The sequence below is a fragment of the Neopsephotus bourkii genome, unplaced genomic scaffold, assembly GCF_033783945.1.
Source record: "Neopsephotus bourkii isolate Nb327-2 ecotype Australia unplaced genomic scaffold, CSIRO-AGI_Nbou_v1 NB_1139, whole genome shotgun sequence".
NCBI lineage: Eukaryota > Metazoa > Chordata > Aves > Psittaciformes > Psittacidae > Neopsephotus > Neopsephotus bourkii.
The window spans coordinates 1733654-1748990 of record NW_026901625.1 but is presented as its reverse complement, the minus strand read 5'-3'; the positions used below and the strand labels follow the sequence as shown (position 1 = coordinate 1748990).

The 15337-nt window shown below is 44.4% G+C and overlaps 1 long non-coding RNA gene across 1 annotated transcript in view; it reads left to right on the top strand.

Moving 5' to 3' along the window:
- Positions 1 to 15337, top strand: part of LOC133217437 (uncharacterized) — a 102170-nt gene that overhangs the window by 74626 nt on the left and 12207 nt on the right. Inside the window, exon 6 of the long non-coding RNA XR_009726874.1 lies at positions 2593 to 2750. This is a non-coding gene — a long non-coding RNA (uncharacterized LOC133217437). The remainder of the gene's footprint in view (positions 1 to 2592; positions 2751 to 15337) is intronic.

Below are 15337 nucleotides of genomic sequence, written 5' to 3'. Positions count from 1 at the left end.
GGGAAGGGAGAGCTTTCCCAGCCTGACTCCAGTCACTCCCTTGGTCCAGGTCATGATTTTGAGTCAAGACAGACACCTAGTGGCCAGGGAGCTGGAATGACCCCGAGCTTTGTGCCCTGGGGACATCCCCTCCTCGTGCTATCTTCGTTTCGCCTTTCTTTCATATTTATTTGCTTGTTTCTTTGCAGGAAGACGAAAGCAAGATCTTAATGCTGATACTTAACCTATACGCTGCGTTTCCTTTGGTCCTTGTTTGCCTCGAGCTGTTCTTGAGCTTTATCGTGGGAACATGACACTGAAATCCAAGACTATTTTCGTAGGAATATAGATTCCCTTCTGGAAGCTTGACGTATCCCAGCATTGCCACTGAGAGCGATTGGTGCAAGTGAACAACTTCAGCTCATTTTAGCAATGAGGCTAAACATTGTTTAAACCAAAACTACTAGTGGAAGGTGTCCCTGCCCATGGCAGGGGGTTGGAACTGGATGAGATTTAAGGTCCCTTCCAACACAAAGCACTCTGTGAGTCTGTGATTTTATGATTCTACTTAAAGAGAGGGACCCCAAAGAAGAATGGGATATGATGTGAGACAACACAGAGCATGAGCTGATACTAGGGAGGGTGCTCTCCAAGAATTGCCCCAATAGCACTGGCAAAAAGCAAGGCAGGAAGCTTCTTGTTCACTCTGGTGACATCTAGGTTTGTCCTACCCACCAGACCTGCTCCTCAGTGGACGCTGAGATTTACCTGTTCCCCTAAGGAGAAACATAGGGTTTTCGCATTGGTTGCTCTAAGCTCTGAAGGCCCAGTGTGATGGTGGGATTTCATCTTGGCAGCCAGCAGCACCATCCTTGGTTGCTTGCAAGCTGCAAAATTAAACCATGGCATCTGTGCTCCCTGTGCAAGCACCCTCCCTGTCTTTGGCGGCAGCAGAGGATGCGTTTGCTCGGCTGAATCCAGAAGCCTCTGGTAATGGTGCCGAAAGCAACAACTGAATTTGGCAAAGGGCATTCCGTCATCAAAATGCAGCAGATCAAAATCCCAAGTACATTTACCCCATGCTGTAGGATGTGCTTCTAAGCGGGCATTTAGTTTGAACAGTAAAAACTCCCTAATCTGGTGGTGTACACTGAGGTGGTCTTCAGGAAAAGTGTTAACAGGATGAATTGAGCCCAGTGACATGAAACCAAGGCTGCGGTTAAAGCGTTATGGCAGCATGACTATTCTAAACACAGTATCTAACCAGTTGGTAGAGCAATTCCAGAAAATGCATTTTGTGGCCAGTGGCTATTTCTTTGTGCTGATGAAATGGGTATTTTTCTTCAGTGAACTGAATCACAACTAATTGAGCTGTAATCAGCACAGGCCCCAAGTTCAGATGAATGTTGCCTTCATAATGCTTTGTAGACATGCAAAATCCATTAACTATCTTCAAATGAGATTCTGTGTTTTTAATCAGGAGGGTCTTAGCAAACCATTACACAGAGCATTTATGCTGTCACACACAACTTCCCTGTTTGCTTAACACGGGAAGGGGGAAATTGTTTCCCATTAATTCAATTCCTGATAGGGTTTACAGCTTGTTTTTAAACTCCAAAAATAAATGCAGTGTTCTGATAGGTGAGCAGGGCTGTCTGTGCAATTCATAATTGTCTTTCTTGTGTCTTCAGAAGGCAGCAAGCTACCCTGCTGAGATCTATCGATTCACCTCAGACCTAAATGCTGGGAAACTTCTTTATTGCAGATCTGCCTTTGCGTTCACTTGCAGCCTTTACCAAGAATCCAGTGTGGCACCACTCAGAAGTGCTAAATTTCCTCCTGAAAAACACCCTGTTCCCGTAATTGTTGATGCTCCTGAGCTTCCACATTAACATTTCATTCAGGTAGTACCAACCTGCAGGGCTCAGGCTGCCTGCCAGCAAAGGGATGTCAGCCCATGCCTTCCCCAGCCATGCTCTGGTCCATCCCACCCTAGGACCGCTGGGAGGGGGACTTGGATTGATGTCTCTGGTGACTTCAGGGAGCTCATGAGGTAGCCAAAAAACGGGAGTGAGGAGGGGCAAGGTAGTACCAGCAGATGAGAAATAAACAACGTGCCGATGCGTGGTAGAAGAATGGGTTCATGGGTTATGACATTCCTAAAATATCTTTATTTAATAATGAAAACTTCATTATCCAGCCCTCTGCCAAAGTGTTGCCATGGGCCTGCTGCAACTCCCTGGGAAGATCTTTCATCTTGACAGAAGTTCTAAATTACAGCATTAGTGCTCTAACGGAGAGGAAGTTATGGCCTATTTTGGCTGTCCAGGGAAATGAGACACACATTACTGTGGAGCAGGTTATTGGAATCTAATCACTGAGAATATTAAAAATGAGGTAGCAAAAAAATTCTTTCTGTGTGAGCACTGGGGATAAATTAAGTGATAAACCTGAGTGTTTACTGGAGTTTCATTATTTTATTAAAAAGTAATTCATCTTTATTACACTTGAAGCTACTGCGTTTCACATCATTAAGAAAGCAATGCATGGAGCCCCTAAAGCTAATTTTCAATCTAACCATCAGAACACATTATGTTTTGATTTTTATCACAGGTATTGCAACATCCTCTGTGGCTGCATTGCTGACCTCCAGAAATGTTTGATCCAGGATGTTTGAGAGATGAGGGGGTGAAATCAGCCTGTGCTCACCAGCTGATCGTCAGCTCTGCATGTGCTTGGGCTCCTGCTGTGGCTGCAGTCCTGATGTCCAGGTGAGTCTGTTAAGATTAAAGTCACGATCCCAGGTCTAGATGTGCAATCTCAGCTGAGCTGTCCTCTCTAAGCACTTTAACCCAGTGCTGAATGACTGAGAAAAATCCCTCCTGTATTCATAAGCAATCCAGCAGCAGACCCATGCAGTGTGGCTGAGAAAGTCCATTTCTGTGTAACTCCTTCTTCTGGTCTTCTGACACAGGCTGGCTTTTACTTGCATTTTGGGTTCAGGCAGAACCAAGCCCATCAGTTCCACACAAGTCCGAGCTGAATACATAAAGCTTTGTATCAGTCTGTAGGAAAACTTTCCAAGATGTGCATTTGTGGGACTGAAGAACTCACCTGGGAGAGCTTCACTTGGTCTGGGTAGCTCATGGACAGTCATGCTCACAAAGGTTACTCCTTATTGCAAAGCAGAAGTAATGTAATTGCAGAGTTGGATGAATACTCAGTGAGTGCTCACTTCAGCTTTGAAGATGTTTGGCTGGGTTAGTGTCCCTGTTCAAGCCCATGTGCCAAAAATATCACAGCAAAGGTGTTTATTGGCAAAACCCATTGCTGAAAGGGCAGGTTTTAGGTAATTTTTTTCCAAAAAAAAATGGAACACATTCGTAGGAAACAAATCTGGTACTCACAGTTGTAAATATTCCCACCAAAATCTCCCTGAGTGAGGCAGACCCAGTGAGGCTCTGGATGTGCATCACTGAGGAACTGATTCAGTACACTACATCTGTATGTAGAGACAGTATAAGGGACAGAGCATGAACTGGTGGCAGTCCAGGCTTGTTGCTCAGCACAGTAGCTCGACCTTGTTTTCTGACAGGCAGGCACTGCCCAGGCTGGTGAAGAGCATCTTCTGTTGTACAGCACGTGGTTGTGAAATGCGTTTCCTTCCTGTGTAACCTTTGCTTCCCAGCAGTTCCCACATCCCCCTCAGCCACCTCTGGGTCCCTCAGCTTTCTTCTGCCTTCTCATTCCAGAGCTGAGAGTAAGGAAAAGTGTAACTCCAGGGACTGCAGCTGCAGGGAGAGCACAGGAGTTAGGTGAGAGCAGAGCACCCTCTCACGCGTGGCACTGGTAGGACAGTGCTGAAGGCTGTCTAACAGGATGATCCCATCTCCAGCATCCCCTTTTCCCTGCTGCCTCTGCCCACAGCATGGAAGCACCTTTAATTTGGTCTATGAGATCAGCTTGTGCTCCTGTGATGACTTTTATTATAAGTTCTGAGTGCTTGTGTCATTTGTAATTCCATCAGCTGGTAAAGATCTCTGGGTTCAGGTAATTTTCTGCTCTGGAGGGTGGCTTCTGAGATGCCAACAAGCAAATAATATTATCTTTATGAGTAAACAAGAGAATACTGCTGTAATTCAGCAGTCATGTAGCTCCAGTGTGCCAAAATGGAGAGGAAAATGGCCATCTATCAATCCTCAGTGTCTGAAAGCAAAGCAGGCAAAAGCAGTCTTTGACAGTTATGCTAATAAAAGTATTGTATGTATATGAAGAGAGGACATATGCTGTTCTTAGATAGTGTAGTAATTTAAAAGCAAACCCATTGTCTCTCTACGGCTTGTGTACACTCATGAAAATGACCTTCAGCCAATTTAGTTGAAACTTTCCAGGTAAAACTACTTGTGTAAATGGCTTGTAGTAATTGAATATAAATTAAACATATTAATATAAATATTAGTGCATTAAGTATTATCATATATTAACTTTGCACCTAAGTAGACTGCTTCTTAATGTAAAATAAATGCTTTTTAATCCACTTTGAGTATGTCCAGGCTCAGGATTTAAGCTCTGCTAAAACACAGTCACGAGACTGAAGCAAAACCCCAGAATAATTCTGTTGACTTTGCTCACTTCTATTAAGTTATTCCCATTTATGGCAGCCCTGCTTAGGAGAAAATTGGGGCTGGTGTCATCTGGTCATGTAAAAACAGTGGGTTGTGAGCCCCATAGTAGGGATGAGCTGTGCAGGCAGCATGGGGAGAAGTAGCACAGAGGAGCATTGCCTGCACTGGTTCTTTCCTGGGGCTTCAGCTGTGCTTATTCATCCTGTGCTAAAAAGAAAAGTTTGATTTCAAGGTAAATGAAAGAACAAAATGTATCTTGTAATTGGATTTACTGAAGGGAAGCATAGCTGAGTGTGTGTGTGTGTGTGTGACCAAGAAATCCAGGTTTACTGCTAGGCAAAAGCTGTTCTCTAGTTATTAGGGAGGAACGTGAGCATAAAGAACATCCCTTTCAGGCAGGAGGAAGAGCAAATCATGCCCCATCCTTGGCAGTGTTCAAGGGCAGGGTGGACACAGGGGCTTGGAGCAAGCTGCTCCAGTGGAAGGGGTCCCTGGCTGTGGCAGGGGTTGGGACTGGAGGAGCTTTAAGGTCCCTTCCAACCCAAACCGAGCTGGGATTCTGTGATGCTGCTCTGCAGACAGACTCTGAGTTACCTGCATGAGCATGGGTGGCTCAGAGAGCCCCAGGGTCTCCTCTTGCAGAATGTCTCTGGGATCATACCAATCCAGTCCCATTTTCTGGGAAGTAATAAGGGTGCTGTATAAAAGTGGCCTGTGTACAGTGCACAGCATTGGCTGTCGTGTAGGTGCTGGTGCAAGGGTGTGTGTTGTGTGAGAGCAAGTCTGAGGACAGGGATGTGCGGTTTAAGATTGCTGCTGTTGCCTTCAAGTAATACAAGTGGCAGTAGCGAATCAGCCTGAGAATTATCTGTACATTTTATGCAGACCAAGAAGAAGTAATTGCAGGGAATGCCTCAGTCAGGATTTTGAAACAGATAACAGTATTGCTGCAATAAAATACAAAGGCAGTAAAGAACAGACTGCTCCCAGTGTCTGCTTAATCAATGGACTGTGAAGAGAGTGAGGTGATAAACTGACTGTGCTCAGGGCTAATTTTATGCAATATAATATGTTCATAGGATTAGTCTATTTAAAAATAATCTTAATTTAACTTTTTTGAATGCAAAGCTGTTCTGCACTACTCGTTTTCAATATATGCCTTAAAACAGATGAGGAAGGCAGAAACATATCCTTATTGTGTATGTATAATTTAAACAATATCATCAACTGGGTATTGATTGCTGACTAATGTGCTTATTAATTAATAGATGTCTCCACATTAAATACATTTCTCAGAGCTCTTCTGGGACCATTTAATAAGATAAATGGGGTGTTGGTACAGTACTTTGTCATCAAATGTGTAAGTCACATCAGAAAGGAATGTAAAGCCATGCCTTGTGTAGCTGTTTGCTCCCAAAGGCTGCCCGAGCAGGGGGTGCTGCAGTGGTGGGACCATATTTGAGACTTCAGCTTCTGCCTCTTGGTTTTGCTTACCCAAGCCCAAAACCACAAACCTGTCTGCTTTCTGAGTTAGACCAAACAAGCCTCCTGGTAACAAGGGAAGCCAGGAAGGGCCTTGCTTTGCTACTCCAATTTACCAAAATACTCCACAAATGCCACTACAAAACCAGAACAAAGGAAGAGATGAAGTGGAATCCTAGGCAGAAATGTTTGCCATGGATCAGTAGTTTATTCCTGCAGTAGGATGCAAGGGAACCAGCCATAAAACCAATGATCATCATGAGCCTATTGCTCTTGACCTACAGCTTTTGTAAGCTCTGTAATGGTCTGTGAATCTCCTCTCCTTTCACTGTCTATTCCCTTAGCCGGCCCTATGCTCACCAGCAATTACCCTTTATTCTGTCTGCAGGCAGCCACTGCTTTGTTGTTATTGTCTTCCTGGTTTTATTTGCTCCTTCAAGGCAGGTTACAGCCCTTTGGCTGGCACCCAGGTACCTTCTGCTCTATCCTTGTGTAGATCATTTCCTGTCTTCCGTTATTTCTCCCAAAGTTGTTAAAACTTACAACTTACTACTGGCAATTCCTGTCTTTAGCAGGGGCAGAAGCCACCACATCAGTTTTAAGCCAAGCAGCTCTTTGGTCAGTGCTTCACCATCCTACTCACCAAACTGCTGTGCTTTCCATATGGAGCAGGTCGCTGAAGATTATGGATGATAGCTTGCATCTCAGATGGATGCCATAGCCAATTTCCTTTACTCCTTCTACTCTCCTGTGTGCTGAGCAGACCTTTCCACTGACTGTTTGATTGATGGATATTCAAAAGGCACCTTTATGAGCCCTATAAATAATCCCTTAAAGGCTTTTCTTTTCTTCTTCCCCCCAGAGGTACCACTTAATCAGGTCTCCAGGCAATGGTCCTTGCCCCACCTTTCAGCCCCCTTGCTGTTTGAGCTGAATCTGCTGTGTTCTGAGCATACCTGGCACTCATCTGTGGCTGCAGGGAATCCTGGTGTGCAGCGCTTCAGGTTGGCCTTGCTGGGCATTGCTTTGTGTGTTGTCCTCAAAAGCCTACATTGCCTTTTTCTCACCAGTGGTTGCTAGTATGTAGTTTAGGTACTTTGTGTTGGGGGGGAATTTCCCAACCTAAAACTTGTAAGAAATGGGTACAGCTATGGATGGTACGTGTCCCTGCTCTGCTGAAGGCCAGACATAGGGAGCTGCAAGGAAGGGACCAGGAACAGGAGAGAGGCAGAGCTCTCCCCGCTTGTGCTCTGTGCCACTTGGTGCAACTGACAGCTGAAATGACTCTGGTTTCCTTTTCAAGCTCCAAGACTGTAATTCTGGCTGACACAGTGTGAAATCTCTTTCCTTTGTTTCAATTATTGCATGATTTGTGGTGGGATCAGTTTAAAAAGTACTTCCCTCCCTGTGTTTTTATTCCCATCGAGTTCACTGTTTGCAAGAAAAACTGTCGGGACAATAGAAGTGGAATGCTGTCCCCTGAGCTTTGGTCATGTTTTTCGCAGGTATCTTGCAACCTCTCTTCCATCATGGCTTTGATTAATAGGTGGCTTTTAAAATATATGGTCTCTTTTCATCAGACCTGCTTTGGATGTGTGTTGTTTGCCAGCTGAAAACAGGAACTGGATCACATTGGGCGGGTAGGAAACAGCAAGATGAATAAGAGACAGAGCAGGTACGCATTAAATGTGACACCAGCTGTAAGTGCTCTTGGGATAATTGAATAGAAGTATATATCTGTGTTCCCGATACCTATTTAAATCCACTGCTTCCTTACTCCACTCAGCCAGTGTAAACAGGCCTTTGCAATGAGCATAAGGGAGTCCTGTGGCTGTGTTAAGGGTGGTGTAAAGGGACTTGGCCCCAGTGCGAATCAGTCTGTACGTATTTAAAATAAATAGAAGTGCACATAAAAAAATAACCCCTATTATTACCCAAGGATGCAGTGGGAGTACCAGGGGAATGGCTAAAGTAACAAAACTTGACAGCAGTGATAATAAGAGAGGGAGCGAAAGCAGAGAGATCACCCCAGTCTGCTGGGTTTCGAGTGCTTAATCAAAACTGACTTCTGCTACTGCAGCTGCAAAAGAAATGTTTCTAGCCTCCCATTAATTTCCATACAATAACCCTCTAATGGGGGAGTTGCCGGGGAGAGGAGGGTGATCAATCTGCTGTAATGACACACTAGAGACTAAGGGAAAATGCAAACTTGGAGCAATTTCATGGCAGGTGCAACCTTGGAAAGTACAGCTATTTTTCTGAGTTAATTTGTTCCCCTGATATGTTTGAAATCCATATTTGTACTTTAAAGGTCTAAAATGCAAGATGATTAAAAAATATAACCAGATTTTTGTAAGCTTTTCAAGTGTATCAGGTGATATATTAATGCCCCTCCTTGGAGCCAGGACAGCTGCGTATCTTTTATCATTTGCTACCAAAAATAAAGGAATGAGATTGTTTATTCTAGCATTCCCTTTCTGTCTTTAGCCTTCCCATTTACCTCCCTGGCCTGATGCTCATTTGTCTCCTAGCTGAATCGATCCTGAACACTATCGGAAGTAATAATAGTAATAATAATGGTAACTAATAGCAGTAATAATTATTATTCTTGTTATTGTTAGTAATAAAAGTACTGTGTAATGGTAATGATTATTATGGCTGTAAGTTTTAAAACACGTAAATGAATTAACTCAGTTTCTCTTATCCTGTGGGTGTCTTCATCTTTTGGACATCAGTGAAAATGGCAGCTGTAAATTGTAACAGGAACAAACACAGAAACATAGAATCCCAACCTGGTTTGGGTTGGAAGGGACCTTAAAGCTCCTCCAGCTCCAACCCCTGCCATGGGCAGGGACCCCTTCCACTGGAGCAGCTTGCTCCAAGCCCCTGTGTCCAACCTGGCCTTGAGCACTGCCAGGGATGGGGCAGCCACAGCTTCTCTGGGCACCCTGTGCCAGCGCCTCAGCACCCTCTTCACACACCCAGAACATCTTCACATGGGAGCAGACCCTGAAGCACAGAACTCATGTAATTTTGGGTATTGTCCCCAGTTATTATTTTGGTAAAACCCCTGTGGTTTTGGCCTGCCTTGCACTTTAATGGTGAGGTGAAGCAGCTTTGGGGTAAGTGAGAGCATTGTCCTGTTTGGGTCACCTTTCCCTGGCACTGTTGGGGGAAGATAGGGAATCAGAGCACAGCGAGTGTCAGTGCACATGTTAACGGCTGTTCCTGGTCTGTGGAGATGCGCTGCTGTGGTTTGCTATGAGCATCCATCCCCCTTGTGGGCTTGTAATTCCCTGCTGTGCTTTTCCCACCTATTTTGACAGCTGCTGAGTTTAGGGAGAGGCCCTTTTCCTTCTGCGTGTCGGACTGGAGGCAGCATGGCTCTGACATGGTGCCAAGGCAGTTCTCTGTGGGTGACCCTTGAGCCACGCTCTGCTGGAGCCCAGTGAGTGCTTCCAGCATCGGCAGGGTCAGTTCTGGCATCCCTTGTCAAACCTGCAGCCCATTCCTCTTTTCACCTTGTGGTTTGGGCTTCTGAAAGCCAATCTCATTTATGCTGATGACTTCTTTTCCTTTCTCAGCCCTTAAGAACTACAGCCAGAATCTTAAAAGTATTGAATTTTCAAGCTCTGGAAAGTGCAGGGGCTTTGCATGAGAATTGGTACCCGCTCTGCTCAGGCGCTTTTGTTCTTTGCAGTAAGCACCAATCTGCATCTTTAGATTTGTATCTTTGGAATATGGCCCTTTGTGGCTGAAGTTAGTGTATGCTTTTTTACATGAAAAGATGCTTATTATTCTACTGTGATGCTGCATTTATGGGATGCTTGTGGCATCTGGAGAAGCTTGCTGTGACTATTGTTACATTCTGTTTTAGGTACCGTTTTAAATACATACTCTTTCCCACCTGTCCCAGCTTAGAAATTGTGTTTCAGCTACACCCCCAAACTTCCCACTGGCTTAAGTGCCTTAGTTTTTCCTGCTATACCCTACTTGGCTCCCATTAGCATGCTTAAGTAGATAAACAAAATAATTGATCATCTAAATGAGATTGCAGGATTCGTAAAGGTTCATTTCTGGCTTCCTAAGTTTGATCTCAAGTCAGTGTAGTGAAGTATCTGCCTAATTCTCAGTACATCATCAAAATCAATTTATTGGAATCAAATGCTACAAAGAAAGTAGCCAGAATGATCTGAAGTATAAAACAGCAGCTCCAGGAGGACAGGCGGAACCCACTAGAGCTGAAATGTGGTGACAACCTCCGTCTCGGAGTTATTTCTCTGATGATCACATATGTAACTTGAGGGCTATATATTTTATCCCTAGGGCTTTTGAAAGCTCTGTTCTGATTTCCTTACTCATAGAGAAGTTTAGAAACACAGCTGACTTCAACAGAGATGGCATTTGGTTTAGTTTGGCTGGGCTTTCGCTTGAATGTCAGTGTTGAAACCTCTGATGTTGAATAGTCCTTCACATCTCCCTCGGGTCCAAAGGGTAAAGTAAGGGTGAGACAGGCAGGGTCTAAAGCTCTTTTAATGCAATGAGGGTGGATGCTGGGAAAGCTGAGGTCTGAATAGTAAAGTTAGAAAAAATCAACTAGGAAATAAGACACACTATTTGAATGGGGACAAACCTCTGGAGAAAATTCCTAAGGGAATAGAGCAGATTCACCACTATTTACAACTTTTATAACCACATCATTCGCCTTTCTAGGTAATGTATCTACAGTTTGAGAGGAGCATGGCATGAGATGTGTTGGTCTGCTATTCATGTGATCAAAGGAAAACCTCAGCTCCTGACTGGAATAAGACAGGATTTGGGTACATAACTTGTTTTCAGCTTCTGAAACATCTATTAGGTGCTAACATTTGGTTGCTGACTTTCTGACTTTATCCACTGTGCAAGTTCCATCAAACTGCATTGGTTTTCTCCTGCAAAATCCAGATGCTTCTGGATATGACAGGTTCACTGTCAATACGGGTTCACCTAATACAGTTTGCATTAAGAGAGGTCAGGTTTGAACAGCTCTGGAGGGATGGGCAATGCTTTCAGGTTGGTTTTCCTTCCACTGGCCTGCTTTCTTGATCTCTCTGGTGATTGAGGATGTGGATCTCTGCTACTTACCATCAAATATTTATGGCTCTGTAGTCTTGGTGATCTGCAAAGCAAGGCACGTTTCTGCTGGAGCTATGATGTGTCTGAAACTTCTCGGTCCTTTTCAGTGGAGACCAAAGAAGTAAGAGCTCAGAAATCCAGGCTGTCTGAACTCATGGGGATGTGCACCTTCAATCAGACAGCACATTATCTTCCCTTGCCATCTCCATTAGATAACAAACCCTCTCACTATCCCTCCAAAGGCAGTTCACTTCCACAGGCCATACACTTATGCATCAAATTCTTGCATTTCTTCCCTTTTTGTTTATGACTTGAGAAAAACCTCCAGGTCTGCAATCTCTGTCTTGCCTCTGTACATCCATTTTGCCAAGCTGGATGCCAACCACTGGTTCAATGAGGAAAGCAGCAGCAACAGAGCTGGCTGGGTTTGCAGTGTCCCTTTCTGGAGGTGGGTGGCAGATGGGGGATTTGGGCTCAGTTCCCAGCAGAGACACCAGCCTCAGGACTCCTCTTCCTATCCCTGCACCGCTGTTCAATAGGTTCCTAAGTCATCTAACAGCAATAATACTGTTGTTTTCAAAGCAGTATTTTTATACATAGGAATTGGTGGTTTTGAGAAAATCCAGATACTTATTACATCTGCAGTCAGGTCTGTAGTTTTGCCTTTGAATAGCTCCCATTTCCTCTTCTCAGAATGACTGTGCATAAACAAGTCCTCAGTTAAATACAGGAAAATACTGTGACATTTAAGAAAGATGTAAATAGAATAACTCATTTTGCTGTCTAGACAAGAGCCTTGGCTCTGACTCGTACGTGTGCTTCTGTGGCTTGCTCATATCATTACTCTTCACCCCTGCTCATAAACCTCCACCTAGAAAATAATGTAATTTAATTAGGAATGTGGAATTAGCCTATTGCAGTCACACTCGGTTAAGCTGAATCAGTTTATGGATTTCATTGTCATTGGGGCTGAAAAAAAGAGGTATGTTACATTAGCAGCCTAATCTTATGTGCATATTATGAGGGGGATTGCAGGTGCAGAGCGGATCACCATGTACCCAAGAGCTGTTAGGATGTGCACCAGAGGGACATCCGTGTTGCAGGACATTTACACACCTCTGTGCTCCTTTGGTTTACGTGGAGGTTGGGCAGAGGATCCTGCTCTGACCAGGGTGAGCATCACCTGCTTCTCTCTGAAGGGAACAAATGATCATGGTTACAATCCAGGCAGCAACATCATGTGCTTCTCTACCATCCATCTGCTTCCATCCTAATCCACCACATCTGTTTTGGTCTACTTTTGGAGCCTTCGCCATCTCCTTGCCTGTCCACTGTGGTGTGTCAGTTATGCAGTGAGAGCAGCAATGCTGAAGGTCTACAACTGGGTTATCCTTTCTTTTAACATGGTTTAGATTATTAAAAGGAAAAGGAAAATCCTAAGGACACTTGTGTCTTCAAAAACAATCCACAAATAACGTCATCTTGGTTTGAAGTTCACATATATTTTTGAAGGCAATTGAGATAGGAAGAGCTTAGGCTGCAAACACTGATTTGTCATGCAGTCTGACTAGTGCTTTTCAACACACTTTGATCCTCTTCTTTTTTTTTGGCCCAGGCATTAGATAATGCTTTAGAAGCCATTAGAAAAAAACAGTGACAATTGAAATGCTTTGAAAAATGACAGTTTGATAGTCTAATAATAGCCCCGACACTGATCTGGAGAAGGTTTTCTTTTCTTTTTTTGTATTAATTATGTACAGTACATTTCAAAATGTCCTTTTCTCCCCAACAAATAGTGTAACCCTTTCAGTGCTGGAAATGTCAAAGTTGTAGATGCTGATGTATGTGTATATGGCACATACATCTATTTGAACAGGTAGGTACACTGTAAAGAGCTGGCAAAAGGTGCTGTGGCATTCAGAGGGGAAGAACTGGAGAAGAGAACGTGGCTGCCCCATCCCTGGCAGTGCTCAAGGCCAGGTTGGACACAGGGGCTTGGAGCAAGCTGCTCCAGTGGAAGGTGTCCCTGCCCATGACAGGGGGTTGGAGCTGGAGGAGCTTTAATGTCCCTTCCAGCCCAAACCATTCCATGATCCTTGCATGTGCTCTTCAAGGGAGCCATCCATGCAGGGTGCTGCTGTTCCTGAAGGACACCGTTACTGTGTGGTCTCCAGGTAGGTTTTCTGTAGGGAGGAAATCCATGTTGGAGGGTGCGTAGATGCGAGTATACATTTCATTGCAAGAGCTTGTTTTTGCAAGCTCTTACTTGGCAGCGATAAATGAGCAACTTTCGAGCCTCAGAAGTGATTAATTTCTCACTGGAGCTGTCTCTGAGGCTGTCACAGCCTGACAATCCTGACATAAGTGTCATTTATAATGTCACAAATCTATTACACATAAATGTCATTACACAATTACTCTAAGGATGAGGAAAGGTTCACTGGGGGGAGAGCGTCTGATATTAACTCAATTATATATCTCAATGTTATTGTTCTCTTGTCCCCCCTCATACAATTACACTGGGTCTCATTTGTTCCTTCTGTGCAAATTAGCAGTTATTTATTGCAATGATACTTCGAGGCAACCCAGGTAGGGTTGGTGGTATTGAAACACTGGCACAACCTTGTGCCTGTTGCCGTAATTGCCATCGACACGAGGCTCCTGGTGCTTTGGTAATTGGCCCTCTTGAAATGAGGGCTTGATGCTCAGCCTCCCCCCCACTTCTTTTCCTGCATCTCTCTGAAAGGCACCAACATATGGGTGAGATGATAAATCCTCCATGTGGTTTTGATAAAGATGGCTTGTTTTAATGAGGGTGACTTTTTGTGCTGCCTAACAAAAGAGGCTCTTTCTTGTTAGAAGGACAGAGGAGTTCAGCAAATTCCCCTGCGCTGCACCTCAATTATTCCTTAAAATTGGCATAAATGTAGCCTTCATTTAGTTCTAACAGGCTTTCATCCTCCTTGGCCCAGACACAAACAAGACTTACACTGGGGCTTGGTGTAGTGACGAGATTTGAATGCATTATGCATGAGGAGGTTGAGGTAACGGCACTGCCTGGGAGGGAGAAAGGGATATGTGGGGTAGTGCTACAATGCCCGTCCCTCCCTGGACACTTATGGGAGCTGAGCTGTCGGTTTGATTAGAGGTCACTTGAATCCAGCTCAATGTTGTGAGCTGGAAATGAAACTGCCTATTAGGATATAGGGAAAGGCTTGGTTCTGAGGGCACTGAATGGTTGTGTGCAACTTCAGCAAAGTGGAGCACTCGTGTACCACAAATCTGAGCTGACAAACAGACGTGTAAATACAGCAAAAGGCCAGGAATTTCTGTGGTAATCCTGCAGATTTCTACCAAGACAACTGGGAGGAGGATCAGGCCTTTCAAATTGCTCCCTTTGCCTGTTTACTATTCTGGGAAGCTATTGTTCTCCAAGGGACATCTTTAAAGCAAAAGCTGGTAGAATAATTTATTTGCGAATAATTTATTCAGTGATTGATGGGAAAAGCTGCCGGATAAATAATTCACTGAATGCTAATGGAACATCAGAGATGGGCGAATAATGAAAATGTTTATTTGCAAATAATTTATTCCAAGAAAAATGCTGAAACGTATCAGCACAATTATGCGTGGGGAGTAATCCAGCCATTCCTGCCCGGCCTGCTGTGACATGTTGCACAAAGATGTTTCTTTCACCAGAATGGAAACTCCAGGTAGCTCACCCGTGTTTGCTCCAAGTGAGGAGCTCCGAGATGCTGCTCCCTGGCAAGAGAGAAGTTTGGGTAAGGAAATCCTCAAACTTGAGCTCAAACTGAAGGTTGAGCCCTAACTCTAACCGTGATGGCAGTTCCATATCACTGGCCTCTTCCACCCCTTATTTATTACTATTAGCAGCAGCTTTATAACCTGGAATTATCTCTAAGTCGAAGCTTTGCCCCTTTTTTCCTGCGCAGGGTAAGATGTGTTCCTCTGTGCTCTCTCTGGGATGAGCAGTGCCATTGCTCCTGAGGAGCGTGATCCCCAGGCTGGGGTTCCTGTTGCAGGGAGGGGGTTTCTTCCAGTGGCAGAGCTGGAGGGCTGGGCAGCTCAGGTTGCTCCTCTGGAATTCAGATGATCAGAAGCTGCTGTGAAAGGGT